Source organism: Maniola hyperantus, chromosome 5 (assembly GCF_902806685.2).
Source record: "Maniola hyperantus chromosome 5, iAphHyp1.2, whole genome shotgun sequence".
Taxonomy (NCBI): domain Eukaryota; kingdom Metazoa; phylum Arthropoda; class Insecta; order Lepidoptera; family Nymphalidae; genus Maniola; species Maniola hyperantus.
In genome coordinates this window covers 10,445,333-10,463,234 of record NC_048540.1, presented here as the reverse complement: position 1 = coordinate 10,463,234, position 17,902 = coordinate 10,445,333, and the positions used below count along the sequence as shown (strand labels likewise).

The 17,902-nt window shown below is 38.3% G+C and overlaps 1 protein-coding gene across 10 annotated transcripts in view; it reads right to left on the bottom strand.

Annotated features, from left to right (window-relative positions):
* The window catches only part of heph (polypyrimidine tract-binding protein 1 heph), a 554,552-nt gene that overhangs the window by 405,310 nt on the left and 131,340 nt on the right, over nucleotides 1-17,902 (bottom strand). Inside the window, exon 2 of one of the 10 annotated variants that reach the window (XM_069498752.1) lies at nucleotides 5,428-5,476. The exons of 8 other annotated variants lie outside the window; for them this stretch is intronic. The gene's annotated coding sequence lies outside the window, so the exon portion shown is untranslated. The remainder of the gene's footprint in view (nucleotides 1-5,427; nucleotides 5,477-17,902) is intronic. One more of the 10 variants, XM_069498753.1, reaches the window with a different exon arrangement.

The window sequence follows — 17,902 nt, the reverse complement described above, 5'->3', positions numbered from 1 at the left end:
TTTGTCAGATTTCCGTAAAAATATAATTAAGTAGGAAGTTTATATGTAGTTTCAAACAATAAAAAACCGGCCAAGTGCGAGTCAGGCTCGCGCAATGAGGGTTCCGTACTACAGTCTGTCAAAAACATACATAAAAATAAATAAAAATCTGTTTTAGAATGCACAGGTGAAGACCTTTCATATGATATACCACTTGATATATTTAGTTATCTTACTTAGAAAATTGAAAATACTTATTATTTAGTTCATGACCACAATTTAATTTTATGTGTGTGATGTAACTACAAATTCACGGTTATCAGATTTTTCCCCGAATGCCAGCTATAAGATCTACCTACCTGCCAAATCTGCCTGACAGACAGACAGGGTAAGGGTTCCGTTTTTCCTTTTGAGGTACGGAACCCTAAAAACAAGTAAGAAACAAACTTCGTTGGTATGGCAGTCGCTTCGAAGACACCCCTAAGTTAAGCATTCGCTAAAAGCTCACTGACTGGTATAATAGTAATTAATATTCTAGGCAGCAACGTCCGGCTGCGTCAGCCGTCGCCATCAAATATTTACACCTACTTTTTATTTCCGACTAGAAAATTATAATACAAACGTGGTAAGTAGTTAAAAGTCCCGCAAATTGCTATTGCGCTGGAACCATGTCTCATTAACATCGAAATGACGTCATTTTGACGTCAGCCGAAATAAAAATATACCATCAGCTCGAAACTTCAGTCTAGTGCTGACGTCACTAAAATGGCGGCCTCGCGCATTAGCAAATTTTTTCTCTGAGTTTACATAGCCGGTGCCTAATTTTAACCAACTTCAAAAAAATGAGGTTTTAAAAACAGAACTGTGCCTGAGGCTTTAGTAAATTTTTTCATGTTAAGTATAAATCTATCATCTCAGAGACAAAAAGTAGGTAGCAAATCTGCACTTTCCCAGTGCATTTACGAATGAGTCTGTAATCCCCACACATTGTATTTACATCATAGCACAAAAAACAAAAAGTATGCTACGCTTACAACTTGTACAACAATAGCCCGGCCAAGGTTTTGTTCATAATTTAGAAATTAAAAACCTCTAACATGCACCTACCTTGCTTTTATAATTTGCATAAATGGAGAGTGTAAAGACTGAATCAAACAGGGCGCGCGACGGAAACTGCACGACGCGCGCGCTTCTCAGTGTAAAGGTCATAGCTCATTAGAGCCACCCGGCACCCGACCTGCACCGCCTCGACTCGCGCGGCTAGTAATCCATATAATATGGACTTCTATGGACAAACGCTCATTATATCAACTCCATAGCGTCAACGAGCGAGCTGACGTTCGACGACGACGAAAATATAATAAAGTGTGGAAGTTTAGAAAAAATACAATTTATTGTGCAAACGATTTAACTTGCAAATCTGGTGGTGACAGGCGATCACGAAAGATTAAACGCATCGGTAAAAATATATGCGACCTAAAACCGGTAGGTATACGCTTTTTGTATCACGGTTTTTGTAATAAAATAAATAAATCAATCGAATAAATCATAACCAAATAGTTTTTTGTTTTCAATTTTTTTTCTCATTACTATTTAATTTTCATTTTGAATATATATATTGTTATCACGGCACAGTCAAACAAAAGCTCTCTCTCTATTCATAAACTCTGAACCTCTTATCTAAGGCCCTATCACCGTCGCGTCGGTCGTTTAGTTGATGTGGCCAGTGGCCACTTTGTATAGGTATAGGGTTCAATCCCGTGCACGCACCTACTTCTCAAGGTTATGTGATTTTTAATAAATTAATTAATATCACTTGCTTTAACGGTGAAGGAAAACATCGTGAGGAAACCTACATTCCTGAGAGTTCTCCATAATGTTCTCAAAGGTGTGTGAAGTCTACCAATCCGCACATGGCCAGCGTAGTAGAATATGGCCAAAACCCTTCTCACTCTGAGGGGAGACCCGTGCTCTGTAGTGAGCCGGCGATGGGTTGATCATGATGATGATAGATCTATCCCAGATCATTTCCACAATTTCTACATATCAGAGCGTCAATAGCTCAACGGTCACGGCGCGGACTGAAATCCGAAAGGTCGGGAGTTCAAACCCCACCCGTTGCACTATTGTCGTACCTACTCCTAGCACAAGCTTTACGCTTAGTTGGCTAATATCCTTTAAAAAAAATACAGAGTAGTGTGCAAGTGTTTCCTCCGAAGTGTCGCGTGTCGCGGTCCCGTAAGGCAGTGTGACCAATTTTCGCTGACCCTATGTGCATTTATCGAAGAGAAGGATAGAACATACGAATGAATACGAGTAACACGTGCTTTGCTTTCATAGATAATACACTATACCTGCTTTACTCAGAAGACAGACGGGCGGGGACGCGCACGTCTCTTGTGTGGACTACACCTAAATATCTAAATTCATGCTCCATACTTATATTATAAATGCGAAAGTCTGTCTCTCTGTCTGTTAGCTTGTCGCGGCCCATCTATTTAACTGTTTTAACGAAAATTGGTAACTTGCATCACAAAGAAGCATGTAGGCTAAGTTTTGTACCGGAGTTCCTACGGGATTTTTAAACTTTATACGATTAAATCCATGCGGAACAAGTCGCGGCGTCATCTAGTACCTATATTTGTAATTGTTTGATATTATAAATAAGTTAAATTTACACCATAGTACCAAAGGTTAAAACAACATGAAAATCAAAATTTTTACGAGGTTTATTCAGCATGCAGCCATGCGGCCGAGCAGCCCAAGCTTGCGTGTCGGCATTGTAAACAATCTCCGCTGCATACACTGTTTACCGCTCGTTGCAATCCGCCCTGCTGAGTCCATATTTTGTACGGTGCACCCATCAGTACCCTTATTATAAATACGAAAGTGTGTTTCTTTGTTGGTTTGTTGGTTTATTGGTTTGTTGGTTTGTCCTTCAATCACGTCGCAACGGTGCAACGGATTGACGTGATTTTTTGCATGGGTATAAAAACTTGGAGAGTGGCATACACTACTTTTGGACATAGGCTACTTTTTATACCGGAAATTCAAAGAGTTGCCACGGGATTTTTATAATTCCTACTTCCACTCGGACGAAGTATCAGCTAGTAGACCTATAATACTCGGTGCACTACAAGGATTTGCAACATTAATATTTTGAACAAACCGTCGCTTGCAGTTTTCTCAAAGTAAATACTGAACTCCACATAATTAAGCTCTGCATGCCGAACTGGTAGTAGAGTCACAGACTATAGTACGTGACAGGTCGAAAGGGCAATCGGGGAGGGAATGCCCAGCACACCCGCACATCCCCCGCGCTAACCCGGTATATAGTATATACCCAAACACCCACTCTTATTCCATTTCCATTCAGTCTGTTCAAAGGTTATTATCCCTTGACGCAAAAAAGTCTACACAGATCTCTCGACGTAAAAGAAAGTAATATCATATTAGACCACTTTTTACATTACGTCTGGAATTTCCAGGGTTACATGTTCTGAATATGTGTAAAAACTTTTTTATTCATTTTACTTTGATCAAGTATTTATTAAAGTTTATCTTATTCCAATTTGGACCTATTTTTAGGGTTCCGTACCTGAATATGAAAAACGGAACCCTTATAAGATCTCTTTGTTGTCTGTCTGTCAGTCAGTCTGTCAAGAAACCTACAGGGTAGGTACTTCCCGTTGACCTAGAATCATAAAATTTGGAAGGTAGGTAGGTCTTATAGCTGACATTCGGGGAAAAATCTGAAAACCGTGAATTTGTGGTTACATCACACAAAAAAAATTAAATTGTGGTCATGAACTAATAATTAGTATTTTCAACTTTCGAAGTGAGATAACTATATCAAGTGGGGTATCATATGAAAGGTCTTCACCTGTGCATTCTAAAACAGATTTTTATTTACTTTAATATATCATAGTTTTTGCAAAATGTCGAAAAATTCGACTGTAATACGGAACCCTCGTTGCGCGAGCCTGACTCGCACTTGGCCGGTTTTTTTCAATAAGGACCGCCCTTGTTAGGGGTTTCTAGTAAAACAAGGAGCCCTTATTGAACAGTTAGGCTGTCTAGCGATGTGTTTTTGTTCAAAGCCATTTTAAAAATAAACTATTAGAGCTGGAAAATTGAAGCGCAGTTATTTTAAACTAGGCTACACAGCCTAATTTTACCAATAATATAAATAGGTAAGATACATTTCTAATAAGGATATGTTGCCTATGTGAAAAATTAAATCTAAATATATAAAAGAAAAGGTGACTGACTGACTGACTTGTCTATAAACGCACAGCGCACACAGACTACTGAGCGGATCGGGCTGAAATTTAACATGCAGATAGCTATTATGACTAAGACATCCGCTAGGGGTTTGAAATTTGTTTAGTCCACGCGGATGAAGTCGCGGGTATAAGCTAGTAGGCAAATAAACGAGTTCCAAAGTATTTCAACTCATTTGGAAAAACTCAGGTCGAAAGTTTCGCGTAGCCAAACATTCGTGAACCTAGAGACCTATTTTGTTTGTATTTAAAGTGTAATCTCAACTCTCAAAGTGGGCGGAGTAGGCTAAGGAGTTACAAAAACGTTCATTAAGGCCAAACCTCACCCTTGTACTTGCGTCGGTAATTTACTCCAACAACGTTTTAGGGTCAAAACACACGCGATACTTTCAATATCGGCGTCTTTTGAAGGACGCCCCACACACCCGCACGTCACCCGCGCTCATCCGCACCGGGTTGGCGCGGGGGCTGTGCGGGTGGGCGGGGCGTTCTATCCCCGAATGCCATCTCGACCTGTCGCGGACTATAGAAACTAATAGTGTCGCGGCGACACGTCGCTTGCTGCTGCTTGCCTGCAGTCGGCTACGGACTTGTACCCTAAGTCCACTTACTACATAGACTTATTTTAATTTAAACAAAGCCTAGGCATAGGTCTATCGCCAGCACTATAACTAAATCTATACAAAAAAATTACGTCGATCCGTTAGTCCATTGCAGCTTGAAAGGATAAACCAACATACATACATTTGCATCTATAATATTATGTATTAATAGCAGATTTTTTTAATTCCGCGAATACTCTTTGATTTTCCGGAATAAAATTATCCTATTTCCTTATCTAGAAAGCACCATCAACTCAACCCATCCGCACCACCTCATTACTGAGCATGTGTCTCAATCAGAATCAGAAGATGTAGGCCATAGTCCATTACGCTGACCAAGTGCGAATTGGCATACTTCACATACCTTTTTGAGAACATTAATTTATGAAGAACTTATAGGTTTCCTCACGGCGTTTTCTTTCACCGTAAAAGTAAATTATATTAAACTGCCTTAACTCTGAAAGTTAGTGGTGCGTGCCCCGAATCGAACCTAGGACCCCACAAATAGGAGGCCGATATCTTAACCACTGGACTATCACTGCATTTATAATATTAGTAGTTACCTAAACATGGTAGCCACGCAAAACATCACGTCGACCCGTTCCTCCTGTGCTGCGTGAAAGAAGAATAACACACTATTACATTCATACTAGTGTCTAAATCCAAGTACATATATAAAAGGAAAAGTAGCTGACTGACTGATCTATTAATGCACAGCTCAAACAACTGGACGGATCGGGCTGAAATTTGGCATGCAGATAGTTATTATGACGTAGGCATCTGCTACGCAATGATTTTCGAAAATTCAACCCCTAAGAGGTTTGAAATTTGTGTAGTCCACGCGGACGAAGTTGCGAGCATAAGCTAGTCTAAATATATAAAAGGAAAAGGTGACTGATTGACTGACTGATCTAACAACGCACAGCTCATACTACTGTACGGATCGGACTGAAATTTGGCATGCAGATAGTTATTATGACGTAGGCATCCGCTAAGAAAGGATTTTAGAAAATTCAACCCCTAAGAGGTTTGAAATTTGTGTAGTTCACGCGGACGAAGTTGCGAGCATAAACTAGTCTAAATATATAAAATGAAAAGGTGACTGACTGACTGACTGACTGACTGATCTATCATAGTAGAGCTCAAACTACTGGACGGATCAGGCTGAAATTTGGCATACAGATAGCTATTATGACGTAGGCATCCGCTAGGAAAGGATGTTTGAAAATTCAACCCCTAAGGGGGTGAAATAGGGGTTTGAAATTTGTGTAGTCCACGCGGACGAAGTCGCGAACATAAAAGAAAAGAGTTGATTGACAGATTGATCTATCAACGCACAGCTCATACCAGTGGACGATTTGGGCTAATATTTGGTATACAGATGGCTATTATGATATATAGACATCCGCTAAGAAAGGATTTTTGAAAATTCAACCCCTAAGGGGTTAAAATAAACATTTGAAATAGATGTAGTCCACGCGGACAAAGACATGGGCATAAACTAGTCTAAATATATAAAAAGAAAAGCTGACTGACTGACTGACTGATCTATCAACGCACAGCTCAAACTACTAGACGGATCGGGCTGAAATTTTGCATGCAGATAGCTATTATGACGTAGACATAGCTAAGAAAGGATTTTTGAAAATCCAACCCCTGAGGGGGCCAATTAATAGGGGTTTTGAAAGTGTAGTCCACACGGGCGAAGTCGCGAGCATAAGCTAGTTTTAAAATACAACACATTAAATAATACAAAGGGCTCGTTAAATTACAAGTAATGCCTGGATCCCTGCACACGTCATGTTCCCGTCCTAAATACCTACGAAACGCCCATAAATAATGCAACTCTAACAGTGACGTCAAGCACAGATCCCGTTTGCAAACGAGATCGCATTTGAACTATGTGTTATAACGGCTTAGTTTGTTTTTGACGGCCTATTAAACTCTGTGATGAATGGGTACAGATGGCAGAGCAGACGTGGATACTGAAAATACTATTAGTAATTTTGTTAGTTACCGTGGTCCCTTGGATTGTCTACCGCCAAGCGACTAACGGGGATTCGAACCTTTTTAAATCTATTGCTCCTAGAGTGCACGGGCGTAGCAGAACAACGCGAACGCCATTTGGGTTCCCCGACCTCACTCCATGAAGCCCTCGGCAACCTGGGCGGTCTACTCGGCTTCTGGAGCGAGCTTGGATGGCTGGAGTGAAGACTTCAGCGGGGAGGGGCAATGCACGTACAACAGACGGAAACGTTTAAGTGCGGAAACCAGCCCAGAGCGAAGAAGAAGAAGAAGTAGAAATCTATTGTATTAAATAGTTATTATTATCAGAGAGATATGTACCCATTTTCTAAAGCCCGCTCTTCTCTCAACAACAATGTGTATGATTGTTTCGCGCCGTTCCCGGGCATTCTACCCGCGATTCGGATGTAAGTAAAGAACGAGCACAAGAAAATGTTAGCATCAAGGTTCACTCAAAAGCAGGGTACTCACCTGGCCGTGAAGTATGTAACGTATCTGATACTGTATCAAGTGAGTGGAGCGCTGGGTTCGCAGTGACCCGCCGAGTGGCGGTATCACTGCTTGACGGCAACACGTAGCTCGTAGCTGGATACGCGGTGACCGTGAAAGAGCCGTACCCACTTGCAGGTTGATACAGTTTCAGATACGTTACATGCTACACGGCTAGTGAGTACCCTGCTAAACTGCTAAACGCAAACAGGCCACCACCACAGCCACACGTCTGATGATGACGAAAAGATGATGCCACTATACGGCGGTTGTCCGACTGCCAAAATTAACGATACTCCGACTAACAAGTGAGTTAAAGGTGATCATATATTGTAATATGTACATTTACAACTAGAAACGAGTTAGCGAGCGACGAGAGGCGAGTGTAAAGTTGGGATAGTTTTGTCGCTGGGCTACGACTTATGAGCGAGTAATCACCTGTCATACATTAATTTTAATACCTACGCAAACTGCAGGAGTGAGTGTTTTGTCCTCCAAGAGAGCGTCGCTGAGCGAGTTTTTCTTTGGTAAGTAACTCTTGTCGCTGCGACAAACTAGTAGAGAGAGAGAGTTCTTACCTACATGCAGTGTGTATTATCTCTTTTTGACACAGTCACATCGATCGTACGTTTTTTGAGTCGATAGCTAGTCGCTTCCTCATCAACGGTGTGACACTTACCTAAGACAGTAGGTACATAAGCCGATTAACACGTATGGTGTAATCCCCTTATGTTGCAGCAGGTTAATAACTAACGTCTAAGGCATAGTGCAAAGGAATACAAACATGTCACACCATAAATTCAAACAGAGGCGACGACAACCCTCTCAAACTAATATTAGTTTCCAGTTTCATTCGCAATGCTGTAAATTTCTACACTTTACTGTTCTGGCACTCCGCGGTGACACTTATGGCCACCTACATTTATAACTTGGTATCGATTTTCATTTAAATATAGGAAGGTCTTGGTAAATATTCGATACAAGAAGACGGCAGCGATTTCGTCCGCGTGGACTTATGTTGATTAAAATTCCGTGGGAACTTTATAATTTTCTGCGATACCTAATCGAGTAAGCTCCAAGATGCAAGCTATATCTGAAACAAATTTCATTAAAAATTGTTAAGCAGCTGGGCCGTGGTCAGGTATTAGGTTGACATTCTAATACACTTTCGCATTTGAAATATTAGTATAGACTATAGATCATGATAGCTATATTCAGTTTTATTTATTTGCCTTGTTCCTATAACTATGTACATAGGACTTAAATATAGAAACTAGTAGGAAAAAAAATAGCTATTATATAATAAAGAAAAATCTGTCGCTGTCTTTTTTCACAGTCAATGTTTTACGCATTTCGAATCTAATTGACTACCAAAAGTCTTCGTCGGTAACACCAACAGACGTCCATGATAGAGAGAGAGCCAGTGCATGCCAGACCTTTGTTATTTTATCAAAGCTAGAAGTTTCTCGTATTGTCCCCAACGCTGACTGGCAAGAACGTTTGTTTGGATCATGGTGGCTTTGGGAGGTACTAAAGGTGTAAAAAAACTTACGTCAAAGTATAAAGTCTATTTTTTATATAGTCTTCAGAATAGTATTAGAAATCCTTACCCTTGAACTTTTAAACTGTAATAATAATTATACTTAAATACTCGTACAATAGGTACCTACACATTTAAAAAGAATACCCAAAAACCCACTCCAAAAGAAGCTCAAGTAATTTAAACATACAATCGTATTAGTACCTAGTATTCACCACACAAAAATACATCCATCATGTTGACTCGGTTATATTTGCCCGTTCAAGCACTGGCCATTGTAAAGGGGCTCAAGGTGAAATACTGAGTGAGTCAAGTTCATTGAACGTACAGGCAACGCATTCTGAAGGTTCCCTGTCGTCACTTCACTAGCATTGCTTGAACGTTTACGACTAGATCCTCTCCAATTTTTCAAGGTTCCTACAACTTTCGTATACTAATTTAGGTACACAACAAGTTCATTATTTATGTAGGAGCTTCTTAATGAAACTTCTTTCTTAAGCTTTTTTGGTTGTTAAAACAAGGTTAAAGCCTTTATTGAACTAGCTTATGGTCGCAACTTCGTCCGCGTGGACTACACAAATTTCAAACCCCTATTTGACCCCCCTTAGGGATTGAATTTTCAAAAACCCTTTCTTAGCGGATGGATCAGTCAGTCAATCAGTTTTCCTTTTATATATTTAAATGTCAGGCAGGGCATTCTGAAGGTTTTCCGTCATCAGTCATTACCTATTTCTCAATGCAGATATTGGGAGAATTTTTGTATTACAAAAAAGGGCAATACGCGCAATTTATAACTTAAGACCACGCGATTCCCTTCGAGAGAAATTTAAGGAAATAGATATCCTTACTGTAGCCTCTCAATATATTTATAATAGCATAATTTTTGTAAGACAAAATATTCTTAGTTACAAGAAAATTGGTGATCTACACAATACCTAGGCTAACTAGAAACAGAGACAAGCTTGCGGCTCCTACCTTCCGCCTCAGGAAAGTCCAAAAGTCATTTGTGGGTATGGGTATTACCTTTTATAATAAAATCCCGCAAACTATTTTGGACTTACCTTTGCACAAGTTTAAAAAATTTATTAAAAATATGCTCCTGAAAAAAGCATATTACACAATTGAAGATTATCTAAATGATAAAAGAGCGTGGATTTGACCTGCAGCTCGTTCCAGCAACGCACAAGACTGCAAATACTATTTTATACATGGCATAATCTTGTACCTATATCAAATATTTGAAAAGAGCAACCGCCGAGTATCTTGCTGGTTCTTCTCGGTAGGATAGGCATTCCGAAACAGTGGTAGATGCATCCGACTATTCGTAAGTACTTGTAAAAGTTTATTCGAATAAAAAAGATTTTTATTTTTATTTTTTATTTTTAATGGCATTTCTTGGACGTTTAAGGCTAGATCCTTAAGGTGAATCCTCTCCTACTTTTGAATGGATCTACAACTTCCGTAGGTATACAAATTCAAGTAAGTATACAACAAGTTCATTATTTATGTAAGGTTTATAATGGAACTTCGTAAGCTTCATTTGTTCGTTAAAGCCTTATTAAGCATGTAGTTTGCGATAACAACGGCAACTTTCAGATTGTAATACTTACTTTCGATTTTGTTCTATTCCAAGTTTCGCCAATGATTTACTATGATAATTCATGCGAAATAAAAACGCATACGATGAAAGCACGAGTAACATAAGGCGCCAAAGCAGTCGGCAGCATCGGGTGCTCTGCAAAAATGCATAAGCAGGGGTATTGCTGACCTCTGCATATGCCATCAGATTTTCTACAAAAACTTGATGCTAACGTCACACGTAATTTCAGATAAAAAAATTATTGCATTTTGCGGATAAATGATCTAAATATTGATATGAAACGAAATTTGAAGTAATAAATAATGATTTTCTTAGTTTATGTATAAAATAAAAATACATTATCCGATGATGTGGAACCGGTAGGTATGAAAAGATAGCTGATATAAAAGTATCGTAAGCACCAAAACGAATTTCGTATATACGAAAGCACCTATGCCTGCAGTAGAAAAACTCGAATCTAGATGAAAATTTTAAATAGAGCGCAAAAAATATACATTTTAAAGAGGAAAGAGGTCAAAACTGTAATAGAGACAGACGGCCGTGTCAAATGTGTGGTTTCGGCGGAACAATTCAAAGTACAATGGGTCTCTTCGCCGAGTAAAATACCTACCGTTTTTAGCTTTCCGAACAATGAAATTTTAACAGTAGAGTATTAAAATTTAGTGCAGTGTATTTCGTAATAAACCGAAGGGCAATCCCAATGGTTTTTTTTATTCAATTTGTTACAATTCTTACTCGGGTGTACTTTTTAAATAACTCTATCGAAACTCCATCGTAGTTTTTGCATTGTGGATTGTAAGGTCTACCTCTCCTGAGGATGCTCCGGTGTCGGGGCGAAACGTGCGTCGAGTGTGTTTTGGGATTTGTGTGGTGCTGCGTGGTGTTGGTGCGTATTGCTTGCCTGGTGGCTGCTTTTTCCTGCATGTTTAGCTGTGGGAGGACGGGCCGTGAATTTTGCATGCTGCATGTTGCACCATACAGATTCGACCTGTTTCAGCGGATTATAGCAAATTAAGCTTTTGGTTCATTGTTTTCAAACTCATAAAATTGAATTATTTAAATAGTTACTTTTTCTTAATTTATTATACCTAACCGCACATGTATTTATACAAGATGACTAGCAGATCTCTGCCGTTTTTTCCACGTGGTTTCAGGTTTTTTTTAACCCCATGGAAACTCTGATATTCTTGGATAAAAAGTAGCCCTTGTCTGTCCTGGAAAAGCAAGCTATCTGCGTCTGTACTGTATGTACAAAACTTCGTCAAAAATCGGTTAAACGGGTGGGCCGTTATTTTATTTATTCGATATTTTTAATTTGTTCGAGATGTTATGAGCGACACAGAACTATAAAGTAGGTACAAAGTAAAGAGAATTCTGTTTAAAAAACAATCAGAAATCACACCAAAACTTTTTATTTTGGCTTAATACTATAAATACAGTCAATACAGTAAGCATATAATATATGTATGTAAAGTAGTTACAATATAATTTTATATTGTTAGAACTAAGTGGGTACAATGTACAGAAATCGTTTCAAGCATAAAACGTTTATCAGCAATTAAGCGGTTATTTGCAAGCCACTGGTTTTAGAGAGGAACTCCATAATCGCTTGTTTTGCCATCAACTTGCGACTGTTGGCTATGATCCAAGTCTTCTAGCGGAGACGAGACCTTTGCTCTACACTACGTACCTACAGAGTTTCATAAAACATGTTTAACCGCTATTGATCTTAAAATTCAACAACAGTAAATAGTTAAAACTTTTATCTTGCAACTTTACTTGCGAGCAGTCTAATGGGCTTCCGAGACGGTCAAGCACATAGATCTTTGCTTGAGCCAAGCATTTTGACCGTTTACAATGGCGAGTCAAGCATTTACGTGCTTGATGGTGATTAATGCAGTTTTATATTTTTGCTTGACGCGACGTTCGGACAGTGTTCGTGATATCAGTTAAATGCCATTTGCTTGATCAAGCTGCTTGACTTGTTTGCTGCGACTGTCAATTTTTTCAAGCAAAAGAGAAATACGTGCTTGACGACAAGCCGTTTGACCGCCTCGGAAGCCCTTAAGGATAATACTAGCTTAGAATGTGACTCTATACTGCAGTATGTGTGTAATCTTGTATTAAACACACTTGATCGCAAGTTTTATTGTGATACGATTGGACTGGATATGACAACATGTAAAGGGTGATATTCTGCAATCTATGGTTAGGCATTTTTTAAATCAATAGGTCTACATTTCGCTATAACAAAATTAGTAAGTAGCATATGCAGATTCTTAACTAAAATCATGAATGTATTCTAGTAAAGTTTGCAGGCTTTCTATCTTTGTCAGGTAAGTATGTCCATCATAAAATTTAAAAATTCGTACAACGCAGGTCGTAGGAGTACATACCTACTGGCAGAAAATATTCGGTTGTTATAAAAAGTAAATGCTTATGTACCTAAAGGAATCGAAAACATTAATCCACAAACAATAATAGTAAATTAAACTAGTTGACGATTCAAAAGCAGTTGTAAAAGTTTACTTGAATTAAAATAATATATTCTATTCTATTCTAAATTGACCAAACAGATCGCAGATATAAAGACGTAAGTATGAAAACAAAAAATTAAGTTTTACTATTTATGTCTATTACTTTCGTTTCGTTATAATACTGAGGTCTTGAATGAATTAAAACACTCAGATGCGTCACATAAAAAAGGGCGATTATGCACTGAATGACAAGACTGGTCTTCTTGTTTTGCAGTCAGGTTAAGACCGTTTTACGGAACATCACTGTCTCTCTTTTACAGACACTAAAGACAGATGGAGATGATCGCAAAACTAGAAGGTTTTCCAATCTGTACACGAGCCGTATGACTGCGCAATGTACAAAAACATCTCAGCGAGGCTTTTATCCTTGGCGGTATCTGCGCCGACCGCCATGTTACTTGCAACTTCAGATTAGACTGCATGTTCTGCGACCACTGTAAATATAACTATGTCATCATCTTCATCAACCGATAGACGTCCACAGCTGTACAAAGGTCTCTTGTAGGGATTTCCACACACCACGGTCTTGCGCCGCCTAAATCCAGCGGCTCACTGCGACTCATGTGATGTCGTCTGTCCAGCTAGTGAGTAACTATGTAGAAGCAATAAACTCGAAAAGTTCTGATCCAGTTCCGTTCCGCCCGTCAAATTATTTTACATTGTCGGTATACGGTTGGCCGGCGCCCAACTTAGCTTTTACGATTATCCCCATTTTATAGTTTCCTCGATATAAACGATTGACGTTACGCCTTAACAAACAGCAGCGCGTTGATCAAGATTTCCCTGTTTTGATTTATCTATGCACATCGTAAAACTACTATTTAAACATTAATGAGATTATTATTCTAACGAAATATTTTATAGGTATTCTTTTTAAACTACAGACACTGTAGGTAGGTATATGTCGCAAGTCGCAATGCAATGGTGCGACCGATTCTGAGCTTCGAGCGTTAGTGCGCCGCGATAGACTAGTATTATTACGTCTTCAATCTTCATAATATAAAGACTCCAGAAAAATGTGTTTAAGAATGAACAAGTCAAGCCCTTTTATATGATACCCCACTTAATATAGTTATCTTTCTTTGAAAATTCAAAACACTAATTATGAGTTCATGACTTTTTTTTATGAAGTAACCACAAATTCACAGTTTTCAGATTCTTCCCCATATGTCTGCTATAAGACCTACCTACCTGCCAAATTTCATGATTCTAGGTCAACGGGAAGTACCCTGTAGGCTTCTTGACAGACAGACACGCAGTCAACAAAGTGATCCTATAAGGGTTCCGTTTATTATTTTGAGGTACGGAACCCTAAAAATTGAATGTTCACAGAAGTGACCTCAAGTTCCCAAAAAAGTGGAAACTATGTTATGGGAGCTTCCTACAAGTGCCTTTCGTGATGCATTGATTGTACGAGGTTTTTTGTACAATTATTATTAAAATGCTCGTTAGCGTAGGTATTCAACGAATTGCATAAGCTCTGCTTTTGTTTGTATTATGAATAGTGAAGCTGGGATGTCTTTTAATCGTTTTTTGGTGACCTTACTAGCGCAGTTTTGAGAATAAGTACTCGAGTAGTAGAATAGATTGTTATTTAAGTACTTACTTCTTTTTATTTTTATGTGCACTCCACTGGAAAACTATTTTTCCATTTTCCAGATCTGTGTATATAGATATCGTTGATTTTGGGGTATAGTTAGTAGGTATTCTTCGTTCGAGGTTTAACATTATGTACCGGCAAACAGCACCACCAAGCCAGTACTTAAGTCTATACGAAAACAAATACGTAAGTGTCCGATTTCACAAGAGTTATTTTAAAGTAAGATTGTGTGAGTGAAAACCCTACATTGAAAAAAAAATGTATGAAAAAGCTGAGTTATGTAGCAAGCGGTCTTGTACCGAAATTTGATAAATCAGAGGATAGTGACGACTTGATCCATACGCTCCTATTTATCAAAGCGTAACACCAATGTTTATAGAGAGAAAGCCAGCGCATGCCAGACCTTTATTATTTTACAAAAGTTGAAAGTTTCTCTGCGTGTTGTCCCCAACACAAGGAGGAACGATTAGCAACTATGAGGTTTGGATTATGGTGGCTTTGGGAGATAACAGGTAATAACGTTGTAAAAAATCTTACGTCAAAGTATAAAAGCTATTTTTTTTTCTTTGGAATAGTAGTAAAAATCACGTCAATCGTCATGCACTGCCAGATACTTATCGTAGCAACCCCCCGCCAGGCACCCTTAAACTTTAACAATTTATTAATTTTTGAGGGCGTCTGGCAGGGGGTTTCCAAGACACTAAGTGTCGGACAATGCATGACGTGATTTCTAACACTATTTTTGTTAGCGACTAGATTTACTGCTGCATGAATTCGATGAACGACGTACCTAAGTAGAACAAATAAAAACCCATACTTCGTCGGTTGGTTACAAAAAAGGGTGCGTCTCAAGTAGGTACGGTTAAAATTATTGATACTTAGCGACGACAACCTGCTTGACTTAAGGAATTACTGTGTTACTCTTAGAAATTAGACTTAAAGTAGTGTAGAGTTATTTATAAGACACTTATGTTTTAGGTTGATTAAGCGCTTGGCCGGACAAGAGGCCAATGGAGAACAAAAACAAAGTTTTAAATTTATGTCAGCTTGTAGTTTTGTATTGTAAATTAACCATATTAGGTCCCCTATTATTTATATTATACTGCGCAGACGTCATTAAATCGATCCGTCATTGTCATTATCATATGTATGCGGATGATATACAAATTTATATATCGTTTGCACCAAATGAGACCTATGAAGCTATGGATAAGCTAAACGAAGATCTAAGCAACATAGCCAAATGGTCAGAGTCTCACTGCTTGGTGTTAAATCCAACTAAAACCAAATATCTCATCCTTGGAACAAAAATTCAAATACAAAAAATTTCTGGTAAAAGACCTACCGTAAAAATACAAGGCGAAGACATTGAACGCGTTACTGAGGCACGTAATCTTGGTGTGATAATGGACGAAAATCTCCGATTTGAAAAGCATGTACTTAACACAGTAAGAAACTGCTTTTACCGTCTCAAGGTCTTGTATCGAATAAGACCTTTTATTAAAACAGATGTGCGCATTCAACTATGTGAATCTTTAGTTTTATCTAAGCTGAACTACGTAGACATTGTCATCGGTCCACGATTACTAGCTCGCACTAAGAATCTTATCCAAAAGGTACAAAATGCTTGCGCTCGTTACTGTTTTCAAATACCACCCCGTACTCACGTCACGCCATTCTTAAATAATGCTGGAGTTATGAAAATGGAGTACCGGAGACAGTTACACTTTGCCGTTTTATTATTTGGGGTTATAAAATACCAAGTTCCTCAGTATCTATACCATAAACTGCAGTGGGCAAGTGATATTCATACCACTCACCATACCAGGGCAGCTGCATATTTAATCCTTATGCCGCGTCATGCATCTGCGGCTTTCAGAGGTAGTTTTAAGTATAATGCAACGAAATGTTGGAATAACCTTCCTCCACCTTATAGAAACCTTCAGACTTCTGGCGCTTTTAAAGTAAAATTCAAAAAACATCTTTTAAATATTCAAAAGTTACAGATTTAGTCAAAATTTATTTAATTTATTTATCTTACCAAACTTTACTTTCTCATCCACACCTTGCGAGCTATTTTATTTTATTTTATTTTTTCTTTATTATACTTACAAAAAAAAAACTATCGTACAATTTTCCTATTCTTACAATTTACAACATCTATTTCAATGTATTATTTCTTATTTCTTCTTTTATGTCCTATATCACTTTAAATTTAAAAACTGTAAGCACTTTTCATTTTATTTATCCATTTACTCGCCAACTTTATGTATTCTATGCCACTGACGTTTAGGTAATATTTAAAAGGCGGTCACTGAAAATCAGCGTTGGGGCAACTGGTACCTCAGATATTTGCTCTAGAGGTTTGTGTCTGAGGGGCCCGACGTCTCAACACAAGCTGAGTGGCCTACCTGTTCGAGGTGTTGCACTGCTGTACAGGACGATATTGCCTACACCATGTACCACCTATATACCTCGAATAAACATTATTCTATTCTATTCTATTCTATTCTATTCTATTTTAAAAAAAACTTCATACTTTGACGTAAGATTTTTTTACACCTCTATTACCTACCTAGGTTATTTCCCAAATCCACCATGGTCCATACTTCATAGTCGCTAATCGTTTCTCCCTGTGTTAGGGACAAAACGCAGATAAACTTACAGCTTTTATAAAATAGCGAATGTCTGGCACGCGCTGGCTCTTAGACCATTATATATCGAGGAAACTAAAATGGGGATAATCGTAAAAGCAAAGTTGGGCGCCGGCCAACCGTACACCAACAATGAAAAATAATTCAACGGAAGAACGGAAACGGTACAAATCTTTTCAGGATTATTACTCTTAGTTATATTTACGTTTGAGATGTTGATGCAGTCCAAATATTTGTATAGACCGTGAATAGTATCACGAAGTGCATTGTAGAAGGAAAATTGCTATAATATTTTTATAATACAATGAAATAAGAGTATCATGAAAGAAATGAACGTATTCAATGACTAGCTGACCTGGTGGTACAGCTTAATTCGGTTTGAGTTTCTGAAAATTCTTTCTCAGTGGGTGCAAAATTTCAATATAGAGTTAACATTTATAACCCTAGAATGAGTTTAGAGATGTTTAAATACAGTTCTCAAACGAATATTGTTCACACAACATTGTATCAATATAAGTTGTATTAATCAGTACCCTTATTATATAAATGCGAAAAAGTGTTTGTTTGTTAGTTTATTGGTTTGTCCTTCAATC